Source organism: Balaenoptera acutorostrata, chromosome 15 (assembly GCF_949987535.1).
Source record: "Balaenoptera acutorostrata chromosome 15, mBalAcu1.1, whole genome shotgun sequence".
NCBI lineage: Eukaryota > Metazoa > Chordata > Mammalia > Artiodactyla > Balaenopteridae > Balaenoptera > Balaenoptera acutorostrata.
The window spans coordinates 45,338,592-45,355,984 of record NC_080078.1 but is presented as its reverse complement, the minus strand read 5'-3'; the positions used below and the strand labels follow the sequence as shown (position 1 = coordinate 45,355,984).

At 53.1% G+C, this 17,393-nt stretch overlaps 1 protein-coding gene across 9 annotated transcripts in view; it reads right to left on the bottom strand.

The window, feature by feature from the left end:
- SYNDIG1 (synapse differentiation inducing 1) overlaps nucleotides 1–16,987 on the bottom strand; it is a 117,020-nt gene extending 100,033 nt beyond the window's left edge. For 5 of the 9 annotated variants that reach the window (XM_057529825.1, XM_057529829.1, XM_057529830.1 and 2 more), the window contains exon 1: nucleotides 16,861–16,987. The gene's annotated coding sequence lies outside the window, so the exon portion shown is untranslated. Of the gene's footprint in view, nucleotides 1–16,375; nucleotides 16,665–16,692; nucleotides 16,769–16,860 lie in introns of those variants that run through there. The other 4 variants (XM_057529827.1, XM_007191866.3, XM_057529832.1 and 1 more) reach the window with 3 other exon arrangements.
- Between the last annotated feature and the right edge of the window lie 406 nt (nucleotides 16,988–17,393).

Here is a 17,393-nt window from a genome sequence, read left to right as displayed (position 1 = left end):
CCTGAACTGGGCCCCCTCTGCTGGGCCAGGGAAGCGGTCCGGGATCCCCTGGGATTTGTCTCCTCCCTGGCTCTGCCCCACACAGAGGGTCCAAGTTTACAGAGTGTCTGGTGGGGCTGCTGACTTGGCATCTGCCTGCCCCTCCTCTGTGCCCACCTGAACCCCGGCTGCCCAGGTTCCCAGCATCACCTGGCTGCCCCTTGCATAGCCCACTCTCAGTTAAGGCCCCATAAGAGGCAGCGCCAGCCCCCGGGAGCTGGCCCGACTTCGGCTAACACCGCTGAGCGCTGCCCCGTCTCAGCTCAGGTAATCGTCAAGACAACACTGGGGGCAACTGGTGCCTCCTCTTCATTCATAGGGAAACCGAGGCACAGAGAGGTTGAATAACTTTGCCAAGGGCCAGGTGTAGGCCAGGGCTCAGACCCGGGCAGGCGGACAACGGAGTCCGCAGCACAGCCCCTTTGCACCACCACCTCCCTGCCACCGTCCCTCCGGCCCAGCCTCTCTCCATTCCCCAAATGCCACAAGTAAACCCCATCCCGAGGGCTCATAGGCAAAGCATAACTGCTATTTTAGGTAAAATAACTCTATAAATAAAAATCAAGAAGCTGCAAAGACAAGCCTTATATAAACTCTTCCAGGAACTGTTCTCTTCCCCCCATGTGGAAACAGACCAACCCACAGAAGGACCAAGCACAGCAGAAGAAACCCCATTGCTTCCGCCTGCCACTGGTCATCACGGGAGCAGAACGGAAAGAATCTGCTTACCTAAAAGCCTGGGCCCCAGATTTGCCCACGTCCTCGCCCGACATGTGCTCTCAGGCTCCTGGCTGCCCACCTCCCACCCTGCCGCCCCTCTGCTGTTATCTGTGGGCACAGGGGCAGCGGACCCACCCCTGGGGACCACGTTCAGATCTGCCAGCTGGACGAATCGGGGCCTCCGGTGCACTAGAGGGAGGGCCGCCTAGCGAAGAATAAAGCATTCCACGAGGTGTCTTCACACGGTCCAGGCACGTGGCTGTCTGTGTCCCCAGAAATGTCCTCTGGCTTGCTGTCCCCCCGGGTGCCCCCAGGAGCAGCTCCTTCCAGAAGTGACGTTCATGGCGGCAGAGTTTACTGTTCAGGGTGTGAGTGTGTGTGTTTCTATAAGTGGATATACCCGTGTGTGTGTTGGTATGTATGTGAGTGTGTCTATGTCTGTGTGTGCACATGCATGTCTGTGTGTGTGTGTTGGTATGTATGTGAGTGTTGTCCATGTGAATACGTCTGTGTGTGCGTGCGTGTGTGTGAAGGAATGGGGAAGGAACGTGACATTCGTCTGCCGACAATATTGTCTTCTAAGAGGAGCTGGATCTCCAGTTCTAGGTCAGGGCACCTGCAGGGGTCTCGGCCTCCACAGGCAGCTCAGACTTGCCAAAACCATGAACAGGGCTGAGTCACTGCAGGAGAAACGATGACTAACAGGGAAAGGCTTTTTACATGTTACCCGGGGATCAAACGCTGGCCCTTTCGTCCCAGAGCCGGCAGCACCCTGGCGCATCCCTGGCCAACGCGGGAGCCGTGCTTCTAGCTGAGAATCCTGGTGGAGGGTCTTCCTCCATATTTAACTCCTGTTCTGCAAACCCTCACATCTGCTCCCACTCAGCTGGTCGATAAGGCACCTGGGCCCAGAATACAAAGCCCTCAGCGACGGCCGACTCAGCGGGGATCCATCTCTCTAAGCAGAGCCAGTGTGCGCACGGGGTGGGCTCTCTGCACCCACGTCCACAGGTTGCAGCACAGAGGATGCCAGGCCCCCCCCTCAGCTGGTCCCAGAGCCCGCGGGATGGTCTGGAGCCTGGATGATTATTGCCACCGCGCTCTAGTGCTAATCCATCTGGTCTACCTGTTCTCAACCCGCTCCAGGCAGTGAGGCCACAATTAGGTCACCAAGGGACACGGAGAGCTGACGACGGGGAGGTCGCTCGGCAAGGCACTGTTTTGAGCACTTTGTGTGAGTGAAGAAGGAGCGACGTCTGCCCGGCTGCCAGGTCTGGTGCCGAGAAGGCAGCAGCTCACGTGGGGCAGGGTCCCCCGCAGGGGCTCAGGGTTCCCGGCTGAGTCACTTCCCACCTTTCCTCTCTGCAGGGGAGCAAACGGCCTGCTGAACTCCCATCCGACGTTTGCTCAAGGGCTGCAGTGTTGAATTCAGTACAAACATATTTTTATGTGGAGATATTTTCAGCCCGTCTTTTCTAGCCACACGTGTCAGTTATTACTTGCTATGTAACAAACACCCCAGAAGTTAGCAAGTTAAAATGGCAGCTGTTTTATTTGCTCACAGTCCTCTGGGTCAGCAGGTGGGCTGAGCTTGGCCACTTGGTTCTTGGCTGGCCTTTCCTGGGGGTTACTCATGAGGCTACAGTCACTGGGGCTCCACTGGGGCTGGGGAGCCCAGGACAGCCTCACCGGCATGGCTGGTGGCTCCTGGTAGCTGTTGGCTGGACCATGTGCTGACCTGGGCTCCTTCACAAGCCTGGCAAGGTCCAGAAGAACGAGTCCAGAAGAAGCCTGGGCTTCTCAGAACCAGCACATCACCCTCCCACTTCACTGTGTTGGTCAAAGTCAGGCAGGCGGCCAGGCCACATCCAAGGGTGGAGAAATAGACTCCCCCTCTTGATGGGAGGGTGGGGTGTCACTGTGCAAATGGGGGGTGTGGGGAGATGAGAGGAACCTTGTCGCCCATGTTTGCAAACAAGCTACTGTACCTCCCACTGGGCAAAATATTATGGAAGGAAGGAGACATGCATGATTGCTGCGTGTGCACACATGCATACATGGATACAGGCACACTATGTGTGTCTATACATGTGGACATGTATTCATGTGTTTATTATGCCCGCTGCCTGCTAAGAGGTGCGCTGGACCCTTTGTGAGACATTCTATCACTTTCTTTGAGAAAACAGCACTGGTCTGAATTTGGAAGTGGAGAGAGCAGAGCACAAATGTAAGAGATGGCAGGATGGCCTCGACGGCCCCTCTGAGCCCAGGTCATAGCTACGACCCCTGCAACACTCACCCCAGGAAACCCAGAGGCACAGCAGTCGCCAACTCTAGCATTTGTTTTCTACCTCTAAGTGTGTAAATTAAAGGGACACTAAGAACTTGGTTTTTAACAAATATTACATAAGACAAACTTTAAGCACGTTCTATTTCTTGACCCCAAATGCAGGCTATGCAAGTTTACGTTAAGGTGCTTAAGCCGACAGGTAATTGTCGTCGGCAGGCTGGCATCTCCCACTAAGCAGCGGGGACCCTCCCTCGGCTCAGACCAGGGACAAAGGGTACCGTCCTCCTCTTCCACGCCCCCACCCTCTCCCACCACCTCAGCCCTTCATTACCTGCCCGCCCAAAGTGCGCCCTGGGACCAGCGGCATCCTCATCACTGGACACTTGTTAGAAATGCAGAGCTCAGGCTCCGACCCAGACCTGCTGAGCCCGGGTCTGAACATCTGCAAACCCCCAGGTGTTTTGTGTGCATTACAGTTTGGCAAGCATGGCTTTAACAGGTGTTTCAGCAAGAAAAGCCAACTCAGCTGCTCCTTTAACATTATTAAGCTCAATTTGTATTCTTTACGTTATTTGTGTATAAACCAATTTTCAACATCCCCTGGTGAATCTACTGTGCAGCCAACTTTGAGAAGCACCTGGACCTGGGCCGCTCAAAGTGAGGCAACATCAACAGCTTGGTGCCTGGCGGGGACGCAGGGTCTCCTGCCGTGATCCGCTGTCCCAGAACCTGCATTTACCAGCCCCCAGGAGATGCGCGTGGTCACTCAAGCTGAGTGGCTCTGCTTGGCCTCAGTCCTGGCTGCCTGGCTCAAGTCCAAGGTTTGCCACCTCCCTTGTACCCACCTGCCTGCCATCCATCCCACACACACTACACACAACTTATCACCACCAAACCACCGTGTTCTCTTGTGTTCACAAGTACACATGATCTGGTCTTCCTATCCCACCCCTATCCCTGTCAACTCCTCTCGTTGACAGGTGGGCAACAGTCACTGGCTGAGTGGAGAACCCACCACAGGATATCATCTTTGCCCACCTTCACCTGGAGGCTGGAAAAGTTAAATCCTCCTCCTCACCCCAGGCTTTCTTGTAACCAAGAGTGGTCACACACACAGCTCTGGCCAAAGACTGCTGTGGGCAAATGTCTTCTGAAGGGCTCTGTCCACCTCTCCCACCTCTTGCCTTGATCTCAGATGTGATGTCCAGGGCTGCAGCAGCCATCTGGGAACCAGGAGGTGGTAGAGATGCAGCCCTGACCCCACTGAGGTGCCGACTCAGCACCTCCCACCTCCAGGCTCGTATCGTGTCAGAAAAATAACCCCCATAGTTCAGCTCCCATGCTCCTGGTTTTGTCATTGTTGCTGTTTCACTTCTAGGTTCATAGGTTAGAACCTGTGTTCTAACGTAGACTTAAACAGGCCTTTTTATTTTGCACACAAATAAGGAAAAGAAGAAAATAAGAAGTGAAAAAGCAGAAAAGTTAGATCCAAATCAGCTTTGCCACTGATTTCTATGTAAATCTGGAGAAGTTAATAGACCTGCGAGGACATGAAACTTCTCCATTTTTTCTCAGTTGTCCCTTTTATCTCTTCAGCGAAAACACTGGAGAATGATGGAATTGAACAAAATTCCCAAGACCTAGAATTCACTCACGTAATAACTAATGTACACACGTGTTGTGCAAAATTGGCGCTATTAACCTATGCCCCAGTTTCTGACTATGGCCCTAAGATAGCATCACATTCTAGAATATACTTTTGAGAAACAATGTGACTTGTGACTCACACATAGTTGATGGGATGTGGCAGGAGTTACTCCTGAGGCTACATCAGAAGAGTCCATGTTGGGCTTCCCTGGTGGCGCAGCGCTTAAGAATCCGCCTGCCAATGCAGGGGACACCGGTTCGAGCCCTGGTCGGGGAAGATCCCACATGCCGCAGAGCAACTAAGCCCGTGCGCCACAACTACTGAGCTTGCGCTCTAGAGTCTGCAAGCCACAACTACTGAGCCCACGTGCCAAACTACTGAAGCCCGCGTGCCTAGAGCCCGTGCTCTGCAACAAGAGAAGCCACCGCGAGGAGAAGCCTGCGCACCACAACGAAGAGTAGCCCCCGCTCACCTCAACTAGAGAAAGCCTGCGTGCAGCAACGAACACCCAACGCAGCCAAAAGTAAATTAAATAAATAAACTAAAAAGAAAAAAGAAAAAAAAAAGTCCACGTCAATTATTTGCTAGTAATTAGAACCTTAGTGCTCCAATTAATATACTTTTTTTTTTTATTGTGGTAAAACTACACGACATAAAATTTACCACATGGACTATTTTCAAGTGTACGGTTCAGTATTGTTAAGTAGATTCACATTGTTGTGAAACAGATCTCCAGAACTTCATTTCTTTTTTAGGACTGAACCTCCCCGCTTCCCCTACATAAGTTCTCTCTCTACTTCATCCTTTATTTGCATTTTCATAGTAATTCCAAGAGGTGGGTAGGTATCTTCTCCATTTTACAGATGGGAAAGCACCAGAGTCGGGTGGCCTCACCCGCGTCCCCTGGGCTCTTGAATGGCAGGCTTCTGGGTCGTCTGGTACCCACCCCACAGCTCGTGCCCAGAGATGGGGTTCTCCTGAGCACCAGAAGCAGCAAAGCAATCCCTTCCACAGTTGTGTTTTTGTTTTATTGAGGTATAATTGACATATAACATTATGTTACTTTCAGGTGAGCAACATATGATTCGATATTTGTATATGTTGTGAAATGATCACAGTAGGTCTAACTAACATCTATCACCAGGTGCAGTTACAACTTTTTTCCTGTGACAAGAACTTTTAAGATCTAGGCTCTTTCAAATATACAATATGGTATTGTTAACTATAGTCACTATGTTGTATATTACAACCCATGACATTCATTTTGTAACTGGAATTTGTACCTCTTGACCCCCTTCACTCATTTTCCCCACCCCAGCCCCACCTGTCTGTGGCAACCACCAATCTCTTCTCTGTATCTGTGAGTTCAGAGTTTGTGTTTTTTTCAGATTCCACATACAAGTGGGATCCTATGGTATTTATCTTTCTCTGTCTTATTTCACTTACCATAATGCCCTCAAGTTCCATCCATGTTGTTGCAAATGGCAGGATTTCCTTCTTTTCTATGGCTGAATAGTATTCCATTGTGTATATATGTGTATATTTCTACAGCTATATATATCACATCTTCTTTGTCCATTTATCAGTGCTTCCATATCTTGGCTATTGTAAATAATGCCGCAGTGAATTCGGGGTACATATATCTTTTTGAGTTAGCGTTTTCATTTTTTTTGGATAAACCCAAAAGTGAAATTGCTGGATCGTATGGTAGTTCTATTTTTCATGTTTTTAGGACTCTCCATACTGTTTTCCATAGCGACTGCACCAATTTACATCCCCACCAACAGTGCACGAGAGTTCCCTTTTCTCCACATCTTCAACAGCACCTGATTTATTGTCTTTTTGATAATAGCCATTCTGACAGGTGTGAGGTGATGTCTCATTGTGGTTTTGATTTGCATTTCCCTGATGATTGGTGAGTTGAGAACTTTTTCAGGTACTTGCTGGCCATCTGTATGTCTTCTTTGGAAAAATCTTTATTCAGATCCTCTGCCCATTTAAAAAAAAACTATTTATTTATTTATTTTTGGCTGCATTGGGTCTTTGTTGCTGCGTGCAGGCTTTCTCTAGTTGTGGTGAGCAGGGGCTACTCTTCGTCATGGTGCGCGGGCTTCTCATTGTGGTGGCTTCTCATTGTGGAGCATGGGCCCTAGAGTGTGCAGGCTTCAGTAATTGTGGCACGTGGGCTCAGTAGTTGTGGCTCGCAGGCTCTAGAGCACAGGCTCAGTAGTTGTGGCACATGGGCTTAGTTGCTCCGTGGCATGTGGGATCTTCCCGGACCAGGGCTTGAACCCATGTCCCCTGCATTGGCAGGCGGATTCTTAACCACTGTACCACCAGGGAAGCCCCCAAGAACCTCTGCCCATTTTTAATAAGATTTTTTTTGTTATTGAGTAGTATGAGTCATTTATATATTTTGGGGTATTAACCCCTTATCAGACATATAATTTGCAAATATTTTTTCCCAGTCAGTAGGTTGGTTCCCTTTCATTTTGTTAATGGTTTGCTTTGCTGTGCAGAAGTTTTTTAGTTTGATGGACTCTCATTTGTTTTTTTTTCCTTTTGTTGCCTTTGCTTTTGGTGTCAAATCCAAAAAATCATTGCCAAGACCAATGTCATGGAGCTTACCACCTATGTTTTCTTCCAGGAGTTTTGTGGTTTTGGGTCTTACATTCAAATCTTTGATTCATTTTGAGTTAACTTTTGTGTGTGGTGTAATATAGCGGTCCAGTTTCATTCTTTTGCATGTGACCATTTAGTTTTCCCAACACCACTGATTGAAAAGACTGTCCTTTCTCCCTTGCATTTTCTTGACTATTTTGTCATATGTTAATTGACCATATATATATGGGTTTATTTCTGGGCTTTTTATTCTGTCTCATCGATCTATGTGTCTGTTTTTATGCCGGTATCATACTGTTTTGATTACTATAGCTTTGTAATGTAGTTTGAAGTCAAGAACCGTGATGCTTCCAGGACAGTTCAGCTGGTCAGAGTACGAGGAGGGTGAAAACAGTGGGCTCCTGCCAGGCTCACCCGTCCTGGCCAAGAGGGTGGGGAATACAAGGAGGTCAGGGTGGGGAAGAAGAATTCAGAGGAGAGAGAGGTGTAGGTCAGGACTGTGCTCCCAAGATGTTTTCTAGGGCTGAGCTGAACTTCAGTAGAGACAGGGTACCTCTGATTTGTGCCCCCAAGAAACAACTTGGGTTCATCTTGGCTTTACTCTCCAAGAAAGGCACCAGTGTAGTCTTAAGGAGAAAGGGAAGCAATGGGCAGAGTCTAACTCACTGAAATATATTTTTGAAATATCTGAAGCTCTGAATACAAATTCCAGGAAGACCAGCATTTCTGGGCAGTATCTAAGGACATTTCTATCTTCTGGGAAAAGCCTTGTGCCCAGAGCGGGAAGGAGGTCTCGCTGGGCAGCTTGCCATCCTGTTTAATATATCTGGATGTTCTCTGTGCCATCCGGGGCCTGTGGCATTAGAGGAAACAGTTTCCCCTCTGACCGCGGTGTGTCATGCAGGAGATTTCTATTCTCCTGGACAGCTGCAGGCACACATCATCCCAGCTGGGCCACAGCTGGCTTTCTGCTCACCCTGGGTCACTGTTTGGTGACCTGCATGGACGCTCTCCTCCCAGGAAACCACCACAAAATACAGAAGGACAGATGACCCAGCTACGTTTGTCCCACTTGGCCTCTATTGCAGAATGGAACGTCTGCATCTGCGTGTCTGTCCAGTGATGACACAGGACGGGCAGCTGTCTTGAGTTTTACACCAAGCACAGTGCCAGGTTGGGGGTGGGCAAACGTGACCTTGAGACAAACACTAAACGAACAGATCCCTGAAGGGTCCATGCGCAGGGCCCTTCCTCTGGCGACATGAGGCTGCAGATCAGGCTGGGAACCCCCGGGGTTCACCCCATCAAGTTTGATCGGGACTCGCAATCAAACGGAATGATATACACATTTCCCACCATTATCCTCCCTTCCTGCCTGGGAGGGAGATGCAGTATGGGGCAAACAGGAGAAGCTCCTGTGGGTTTCCCGGAATAAGCCCTGGAGAAGCTGCAGATGACCTGTGAAAGCTTCAGCCCGGCCCTTCAGACTCGACTCCTCCAAGTTCATGAATTCGCCTCGTTTCACCTGGAAACTGGACAGTGGGGTCCCCTTGGTGCAGCCAGGCCAGTCCTGGGGTGAGGCACCGGCTCAGATGGGCACAGCAGCTCCACCTGAGAGAGGATGGAGAGCTGGGCCACTGCCCGGGGAAGGGAAGCTGAGGACCGCGTCCCTGCAGGTGGGTCCAGACCCCAGGGGCCTGGAGCCCCTGCCACCCGTGATGCAGGAGGGGTCCTTCCTGCCAGCTCTCGGCCTCCCTGGGCCTGGCCTCGCTCACCTCTGATCCCACAGGCCCCGTTTCCATTGAAGAGCTGCCAGCTCCCCCGGCATCCAGGACCCACTGCGGCCAGGAGGGCAGGAGCCCATGGGACTCACCGTCCCTGACCTCCTGGCCGGTCAGGGCTCTGCCGCCGCCATGTCCATGGTCCAGAAACTCCTGGTCACCCCAAGTGCCCCTCTCCTCTTGTGCTCACCCACTCCTGAAGCAGGCCCATGTCACCCCCATGCTGCCCCCAGCCTCTGGCATGCATGCACCCACATGCCCATAGGCCCTCGCCCCGAGGATGGGGAGACGCCCACAGGTCTGGGGACACGTTTCCGAGAGGTCATACGATTTCTCCCGGAAGTTGAGCGGATAAGTCAGGAGCACGGATCCTGAGGTCAGGGGGGCTGCAGGAGCAGAGGCCACACTCCCATTCTGCAGACAGAGCTGGGACACTCAAGGCTGGTGGGGAGACCTGGGCTGGAGGCGGGAGCTGTGCCCTGGGAAGGCCCTGGGGAAGGATCTGCCGGTGCCTCTCTGACAGCAGAGAGGGGAACAACCATAGCTCCAATGAGGAAAAGCTGTTGGCCCCTTTCCTCCTCCTCCTCCTCCTCCTCCTCCTCCTCCTCCCCCACCCCATGTCCCAGCGCCCGAGCAGAACAGAAGAGCTGATGACAGACAGACCAGGGTCCCTCCCACCAGGCAGCGTTTCTCCAGCCCATAGTGGGACGTGGCTGCACTTCTAAATTGGACGAGGTAATGGACTATCTGAAGGCCACCAGACACCTGTGTGGGAGCCCAGAGCCCTGGAGCAGCTGGAGCTCAAGACGTGGGCAGCACTATATGGGCCACAGCTCAGGAGCCCACCCTCTTCAAGGTCACCGGGAAGCCCTTTTGCTCGCACGTCTGGAAGCTTGGCTGCCGCAGTCCTGGGTACACAGAGCAGCCGGAGAAGGCAGAGCGGCTCCGAGTGGGGATGAGCTCAGAGCCAGCGGGATGCAGCCTGCGCCCACCGAGGAGCTTCTGAGTCCGGGGGCAAAGAGGTGAACAAGAAGCGGGGGCGGAGGTGCCTCCAAAGCGTCCACTCTCCTGATGGAGCGCTGGTGCTGGGTACGTGAACACGTGAAAACCTCCCTGCTCTGGACCACGATCAAACACCTGCGGGCGGAGGGCACAGCCCCGCGTTCACAGCTGCACTGCAGCCTCTCGCCCAGCGGGCGGGCCTGTCCTGCACACACACAGAGACGGCTAGAATCCGGGAAGAAACTCATGTCTGTGACCCAAGAGCCTGAAGTATGTGTTCTTCCTGGAAAGGGACTTGGCAAATCACTGCTCAAGTCCAGCAACAGGGAAGGAAAGGGCATTATTCTGCACACTTTGAGTCCACAATACATTTTCCTCCATGGTTTTAGAACAGAATGTGATGTCCCCAAATATACCCAAATGTCCCTATTCACAGGTAATGCACCTGTAACCAGAACATTCAGATCAGCAATCCTGCCAAGAATATTGTGCAGCGGACTCGACAAGTGGGGTTAAAGGGGACGACAGAAGGTCTGGGATGCGGTCACATCAGGAGCCCTCCTGTTCTGGGTCGCTCGGGAGGTACATGCTGAGTCCAAAGGATGTTAGGAGAGATGCCGGCAAGAGTCTTGAGATCTCATTCTGAGCAAAGGGAACAAGGAAGTGGGTGCCCACGTGTCAGGTGGCACATTCCATCCACAGCTTTAGAAATATCAAGAGTGAAAGGCAGAGAATGAACTTAGAAATAACAGAAGAGATGACTTCCCTTTACTTAAAATTGGCTTTTAACAGAAATCCATCTTGGTGATGGAGTGGGGCTACGACCCTGCACGGAGAACGGAGCCGGGTGTTCTGTGTCTCTGGGTTTAGTGTAGAAAAGCAAAGCCGTGAGGCAGTGAGCATGTTAGTTCATCCGCTCAGGGCCCGTGTTTTGAAGCTGCTTGTATGGAGGACACGAGGGGAGAGGAAGAGAGTAGGAGAGAGAAGTGGGGATGGGGTCGTGTGCAGGCGAGAGGCCCTGGAAGGCATTTCGGGGCTGGGCTGGGAGGGGTGGGCTTGCCCAGCACGGGGCCCTCTCCACCATCAGCGTGCACACGGGGCACAGTCTAGAGCAGACGCCTGGCTCTTAAAACACATCTACCAATGCCTGAGCCACAGGCACGGGCCAGACCCTGTGCTCAGACAGTGTCTCAGACCCAGAGTACACGGCTGACCTGCCTCATTTCTCCTTTCCTGCTACCCCACAGGACTATCTAAGGGGTAGTCCCTTACCCCAACTGGAACGGGTATGTTCCCTCTAAGGGAAACACTTGGGAAAGGGCCGAGGCAGAGATTTCAGATACTAAGGTTGGCTGCAGAAATGCACATACTTTATTTAAAGGCAATCTGAGACCCTGCAGAAACAGAAGTATCGGTAGCAATCTTTGGTGGCCTGACCTGGGCATCCGTGGAGTCCCTCTGATGCTAAACAGAGCCTAAGCCCAGCCCTCAGGGCTGTATTTCCCAGCCCTGACCTAGGACTTAATCACGTTGGAATCCTCAAAAGCAAACCCTCTTATTTCAGACACTGCACAGCTGAGAGCCCGTGGCACCGAGGTGGGAGGACCAGGGTCAGGAGAATCGGTTAAAAACTGCATATTGTACCTGAGGCAGAATGGGAAGTTTATGTCACATGCTCATTTTTCTGCTTCCCTGAGCAGGGGTGAAGCCTCGACATATTTGAGGTAAGATTCTTTGTCCCCTTCAGAAGTATCTTTGGTTTAAAGTTGAGGCAATGGAATAAAACTTTTATGTTTCTAATTGCCTGAAATGTTTGTTTGCTTTTTGCTTTTGTTTTGGACACTGACATTTCCCAACAGAAAAGATTAAGAAAGGAACAGATGGGAGGCACGTTTGAAAAGTGGTTACTCCATGAGGTCCAATGTTTGAGAAGTAATACGTTTTAAAACTATGAATTTAAACTAAGCAGGCCCTCCATGAAAGACTCAACTTGCAATCAATAAACACTCATGTTCCCTCCTTCAGAGTCACAGCCCCTAAATGTCACTGCAGCATTATCAGGAACTATGTTTAAAAATGACTGTGATGAGATCCATAAGATCCAACTGGGAACTAAAAACTCAAAATGTTTTACACTGAACGTTGATTTGACCCGCAAGAGCAAAACCTCCACCTCTCTGGAATAATGTTAATTGAACTCCTCGGTAAATTCTTTTATGCAAGCCAATATGCAGAGTTCTCCCCTGGGTTGATCTTTAGGAAGCAGCTTTTATTTTTATTATTTTCTACACATGTATACTGTTTCCTGGTTGTGTTATTCTTAGTTCTAACGGTTCTCTTATTTGTTTTTGTTTTCCTTAAGTATTTTATTTTATTTCATTTTGTGCAATTTAGTAGGTTATTTATCATAACACGGTTTAAGATGACTCAGACTTTTGATCGAAACAACGTTTGTAACTTAAAACGTCATGCATTATAAGTGGTGCTTTGTGGTTTGTTGAGAACCTGCTCTAAAACGTTTTATCCTAAACAACATGCATCACGTAACTTTAATAATGTGATGTGAGTCTAAATCAAGTCGTGTTAGAGATATCTTTCATAAGCTTTTCCCACACATGCCCTCTGAACCCACCTGAGGGGAATGCTGACACCACTCAGGCGGCTCCTATGTGAGGACACAACCACGTGGACAGGTGCCCCTGACGTTACCCTGACTCTTGCCAACAAGAAGTTGGGGGATGCAGGGGCAAGCATGGGCCGGGGCCCACACTGTGTCCTGAGAACCATGGGGACACAAACTTCACCCAGGGAGACATCCAAAGACTCTAACTAAAGTGCTCCTAAACCAGAGTCATCCCCGTTTTAAAAACTGGGGCAACCATAAACATTTTGTTTTCAAAATCCTGGAAGGAACATGGATGGAAGGAAAGAGAATCTCAGAAAAGTTAAGTGGTCTCAGATCATTCAACAGGTAAGCAGCAAGAGCCCGGAGATGGAGGCCTGTCTTGGCACGGGAATGCCAGACGATGTCCTGGGGCGTGGCAGCCACTTGTGTCTCCAGACTCCTCCTCCTCCCTCCTCCTCCCTCCTCCTCCCTCCTCCTCCCTACTCTCTCCCCCCTGCCCCCTCCCTCCTCCCTCCCAGCCTTGGTCCTCAGGCTGCCTGATCTAAACTAAGCCATGTTGAGGGCACTGAACTGTAGCCCAGTGCCTAAAAGAGTTACAGCTCTTCCTGTTTAAAACATGGTTATAAGCTCTCAGGAAAAATCTGAAATTGCACAGAGAATGTAGAAAAATCACATTTGTTTAAACTACCGACTACTACCTACGTTACTCCAATTCTGCTGACATGGGCAGGATCTGGGTCAGCCTACGGTCAATGCTCAGAATATTTAATATTTGAACACCTTTCACGTTTTGTTTTTTGACATGTTGGCACAACGCCTCCAGTGCAGGGATGCTGGGCCAAAGCTGTGGTTCTAGCGTCGCTCCCTATGAGCACCTTTCCCCCCAAACGGCCTCATGTGACTTCCCACCGAAGGACCAGGCCTTTCTGCTTCTCATTAGCCCCAGGCTGTGCTTATGCTGACAACCCAACACCCCATGCTTCAGTCTTTGCACCTTTGCCCCCTCAGTCCGAGGGTGCTGCTGCTGATGTGAGTCTGGTGAGACTATAGGTCACAGCCCTGCGATCGGCCCGTTTGGCCGTGAGGATCCCCAGTGTGCACGGGCCCCACAAAGGCCAAAAGGAGGAGCTAGGGGTCACGCTGATTTTATCTGGGGGAAGGAGAACATAAAGGTGCTGGCCTACAGGATGGTTATTCATATCACAAGAGGCTGGCCAAGGATGCCATTAAAGAGTGCACCTTATCAAGGTATTCAAAAGTTTGCCAAATCCTCCAAGCACGTTGTTGACAATTTTTAGGAGCAGCTTTTCTGTAAAAGAATGTGCGGAGGTGTGCAGAGTGAGGGGGGGGGCACGTAGGGATGGGGGTCCGCTCCCACAGTCTCTGGAGGCCGGTCCCAGGCTCCCTTCTCCAGCCAAGAGACTCCACACTCGGAACCCATCTGAGGGAGCAGAGTCTCCAGATGTGACCAGGTGATGATCAAACGTTCTCTCATTGAGAGTTGAAATGTCAGCACTCTCACGAGCCTCAGAATAGCACCAACTAGTGTCTCCCATAGAAAACTTACATAAGAAAATATCTTTTTATTCTCTTATAATAGTAATAACTCCTGAGAAAATACGCGTTAGAGCTAATGAGAGAGGGAGGCAAGTCAGTGCAGCACTTTAAATTTCTGCCAGTGCGAAATGTGGAAGAAATGAACTGCTTATGATTTAGGAATTGAGTTTTAAAGTTTTTTTGTTTTTTTTCTACCAAAAAAGAAATGTTCTTTTGCTTGTATCGGTTCAGCTGGAATCTGTTTCTCCCCTGCACGTCCGCTGGCACGAGTCAAATGCAATTGTTTCAGATGTCTCTTTTCTCAAGGTCTGAATTTCCCTCTCCTCCTTCAACCCCCTCTTTGTGCCTCCAGGAACGTTAGCAGGTTTCTTTTCTACCCCCAGATGGACAGGGGGGCACCTTCGTTTCTATTTTAACATCACCTATTTCTAATGGCATCATTCAAAGAAGTTGTTTCTGCTGATGGTTATGTGAAAACGAAATGAAATGTTATCAGCTGGAGATTCATGGGCCGCATTTAGCAGTGAAGTGAGCTGGGAATAAGTTTCCAAATCCTTCCTCAGACACGGGCCTCCCAAACTCGCAGGAGGGTGGTAAACAGGAGGGAAGGGCAGCAGGGTGGATGAGGGGCACACTGCAGGGTCAGTGCGTTGTTCTTCCCACCTCTGTCAACCACTGACATTTTCCACTGTAAAATACTTTAGACATAGATTTCCCCAGTTTTTCCTTTATTTAACAAGGCCCTCTTGATTATGACGATTCCATTTTCATGCGGTAGGTGGGGGCAGGGTGGGAGAGGGCACCAGATCAGTGACAAACCACCGTTTGCTCTAGGCAAAGGGGCCCTGGGGTATTGGAGACAGGGTGGGAGGGAGGTGGAGGGCTCACCCTCAAATGTCTCACAGGCCCACACCTGTGGTCTGATCTCCAGAAAGACACTCCACGCAACCACCAGGCACACAGCATGCGATAATTCATCCGAAAATCTGCTCCAGCCACTTCCTGTCTTAGCCAGAACGGACATTAGCCCCCATCGCCGGGCTGGCTCTCCACTCTGGCTGCTGTGAGCATTTAGGGAGCCAGACCCCCTCAGGAGACCACATCCCAGCACCAGCGCCGACTGCCCAGCAATCTCTCCTCAGCAAGGAAAAGTTGGCTGGCTCTGGGGTTTGTTAAAGGCCGCTCGCCCCACAGGCTGCAGTTCTGCGCAGGGCAGAAGCCGCTCCCTTTGGGCTCTGACCAAACACACTGGCCAGCAGGAGGGGGACCCACAGATACACTGACCAAGGTGCTCGCCCCACTGCCTGAGCCTGATTCTAACTGCAAATCGGAGCCACCTACCCCCAGCCCCTAAATCTGCCAAGCCCTCAGCCAGTGTCCGCTGCACCAAACCCGAACCCGGGAGGTGGCCCGGGAAGGCGCAGACAGGAGTCCGGCCAGGAGCCTGGCGGCGCCAGCGCATCTGATGCCGCAGATGGGCTGCGCGCACCTGAAGTCTGGGTGATAGGTGCACACTCCCCTGCGTGCAAGGGGCACCCAAGCAGACGAAGGCGACGGGAAGACCGCTTTCTCTAGTCCTTCAGGAAAGCCAAGCGACCCCGCTGGCAGCCTCCCCAAAGCAGGGCTGTAAGCGCCCACTCCACTGGAGGCTCGCAGAAAACGCATCGCGATCAAAGCCCCTTTCCCCGGAAAAATGCCCCATTCTGCCTGTAATCCAATTCCCTCTCCCCGCACCTGGAGAGCGCGCACGAAGAGGCAGAAATCATACCCAGGGAAATTGTGACCAGAACTTGAACCCCAAACGCATCCACTCATTCCCCTCTCCGCGCTGTGGCTGGCGGCTCCCAGGGCTGCGGGCTGTCGCGGCTGCCAGGGACCAGACAGCGCGCGGAACCGAGGGGCTCCCAGAGTCCCGGTCTCCGTCCCGGTCTCCGTCCCGGTCTCCGTCCCGGTCGTCGGTCAGGAGTCCCCATCCCCAGCGCGCTCGCACCCTCGCCTTCCTTTTTCCCTCCGCTCGGCGAATCGAAGCCCGCTTCCCTTCCCTGTCCCGGATGGACCTCGGACCCCAGCTCCGCGGCGGCCCCGCTCACCAGCCCCAGTCGGTCTCCTTTGGGTCGCTGTAGGGGGTCTCCCGGACCCTCAGAGCCAATGCCCGCCGCGCGCCTCCACCGACCCGGGCAGCCCCGCTCCGCCGGGCTCCCGGGTTTTGGTCTCAGCAGCTCCCTCCGACTTTGCACAGCGGAGCCTCCGCGCCGCCGGGGCGCCTGGGGTGGCGAGGCGCCAAGCTGCAGCCCGGGCTGCCGGCGCCCGGCCCCTTCCTCCACATCTTCCTCGTCCGCTCCGCTCTCCCTGGCGCCTGGCGACCCCGCGCCTCCCCGGTCCCGCCGCCCGGACCACCCGAACTCACCCCGGAGCCGCGACGCCGCCGGTTTGCGCGCTCCGAGGCGGAGCCAGGACGCCCTCCCGCGCGGGGGCCGCCTCCCTGCCGCCCGCCCTCCCGCCGCCCACCCGCGGCCCCCGCCCCGCTCCCGCCGGCCCCTCCGCTGCCCGCGCTGCCGTGGCGGTCGGGACTCACCTCCCGGACAAGGTGACCCGCTAGTGCGCCCGGTGGCGGCCCGCGCGTCTCCGGAGGCAGCGAGCGCGCGGGGCGCGGGGTGTGCTGCGCCCGCCTCTGCTCCCGGCTCCCTCCCACGCCGCCCGGCTTTCTCCCTTCCGCCCACTCCCTGCCGCTCGGCCCTGCGCTCGCCGCCCGCGCCCCCGGCTGCCCCGCGCGTACTGGAGCGCCGGGCGCGGGGCAGCGGCGGCGGCCCGGCGGCTGGAGCGAGCTAGCGGCGGCGGCGGGGCGGAGCCCGGCCCTCCGGCCACCAGGAGAGGAGGGTGAGAGGAGACTCCCGCGGCGCGCACCCGGCCGGCGGGTGGGCGAGGGGCGCCCGGGGCTCGCCGCTCGTCTCGGCTCCCGAGCCTGGAGACACGCGTGCCGGAGGCGGCGGCCACGGGCTCTGGGGATGGCAGGAAGGAGGAGGAGGAGGAGGAGGAGGAGGAGGGAATGGCTCCGCGCGAAGGCGCCGCCAACTTTGCCCCAGGCCGCCGGGCCCCGCGGGGGATCGC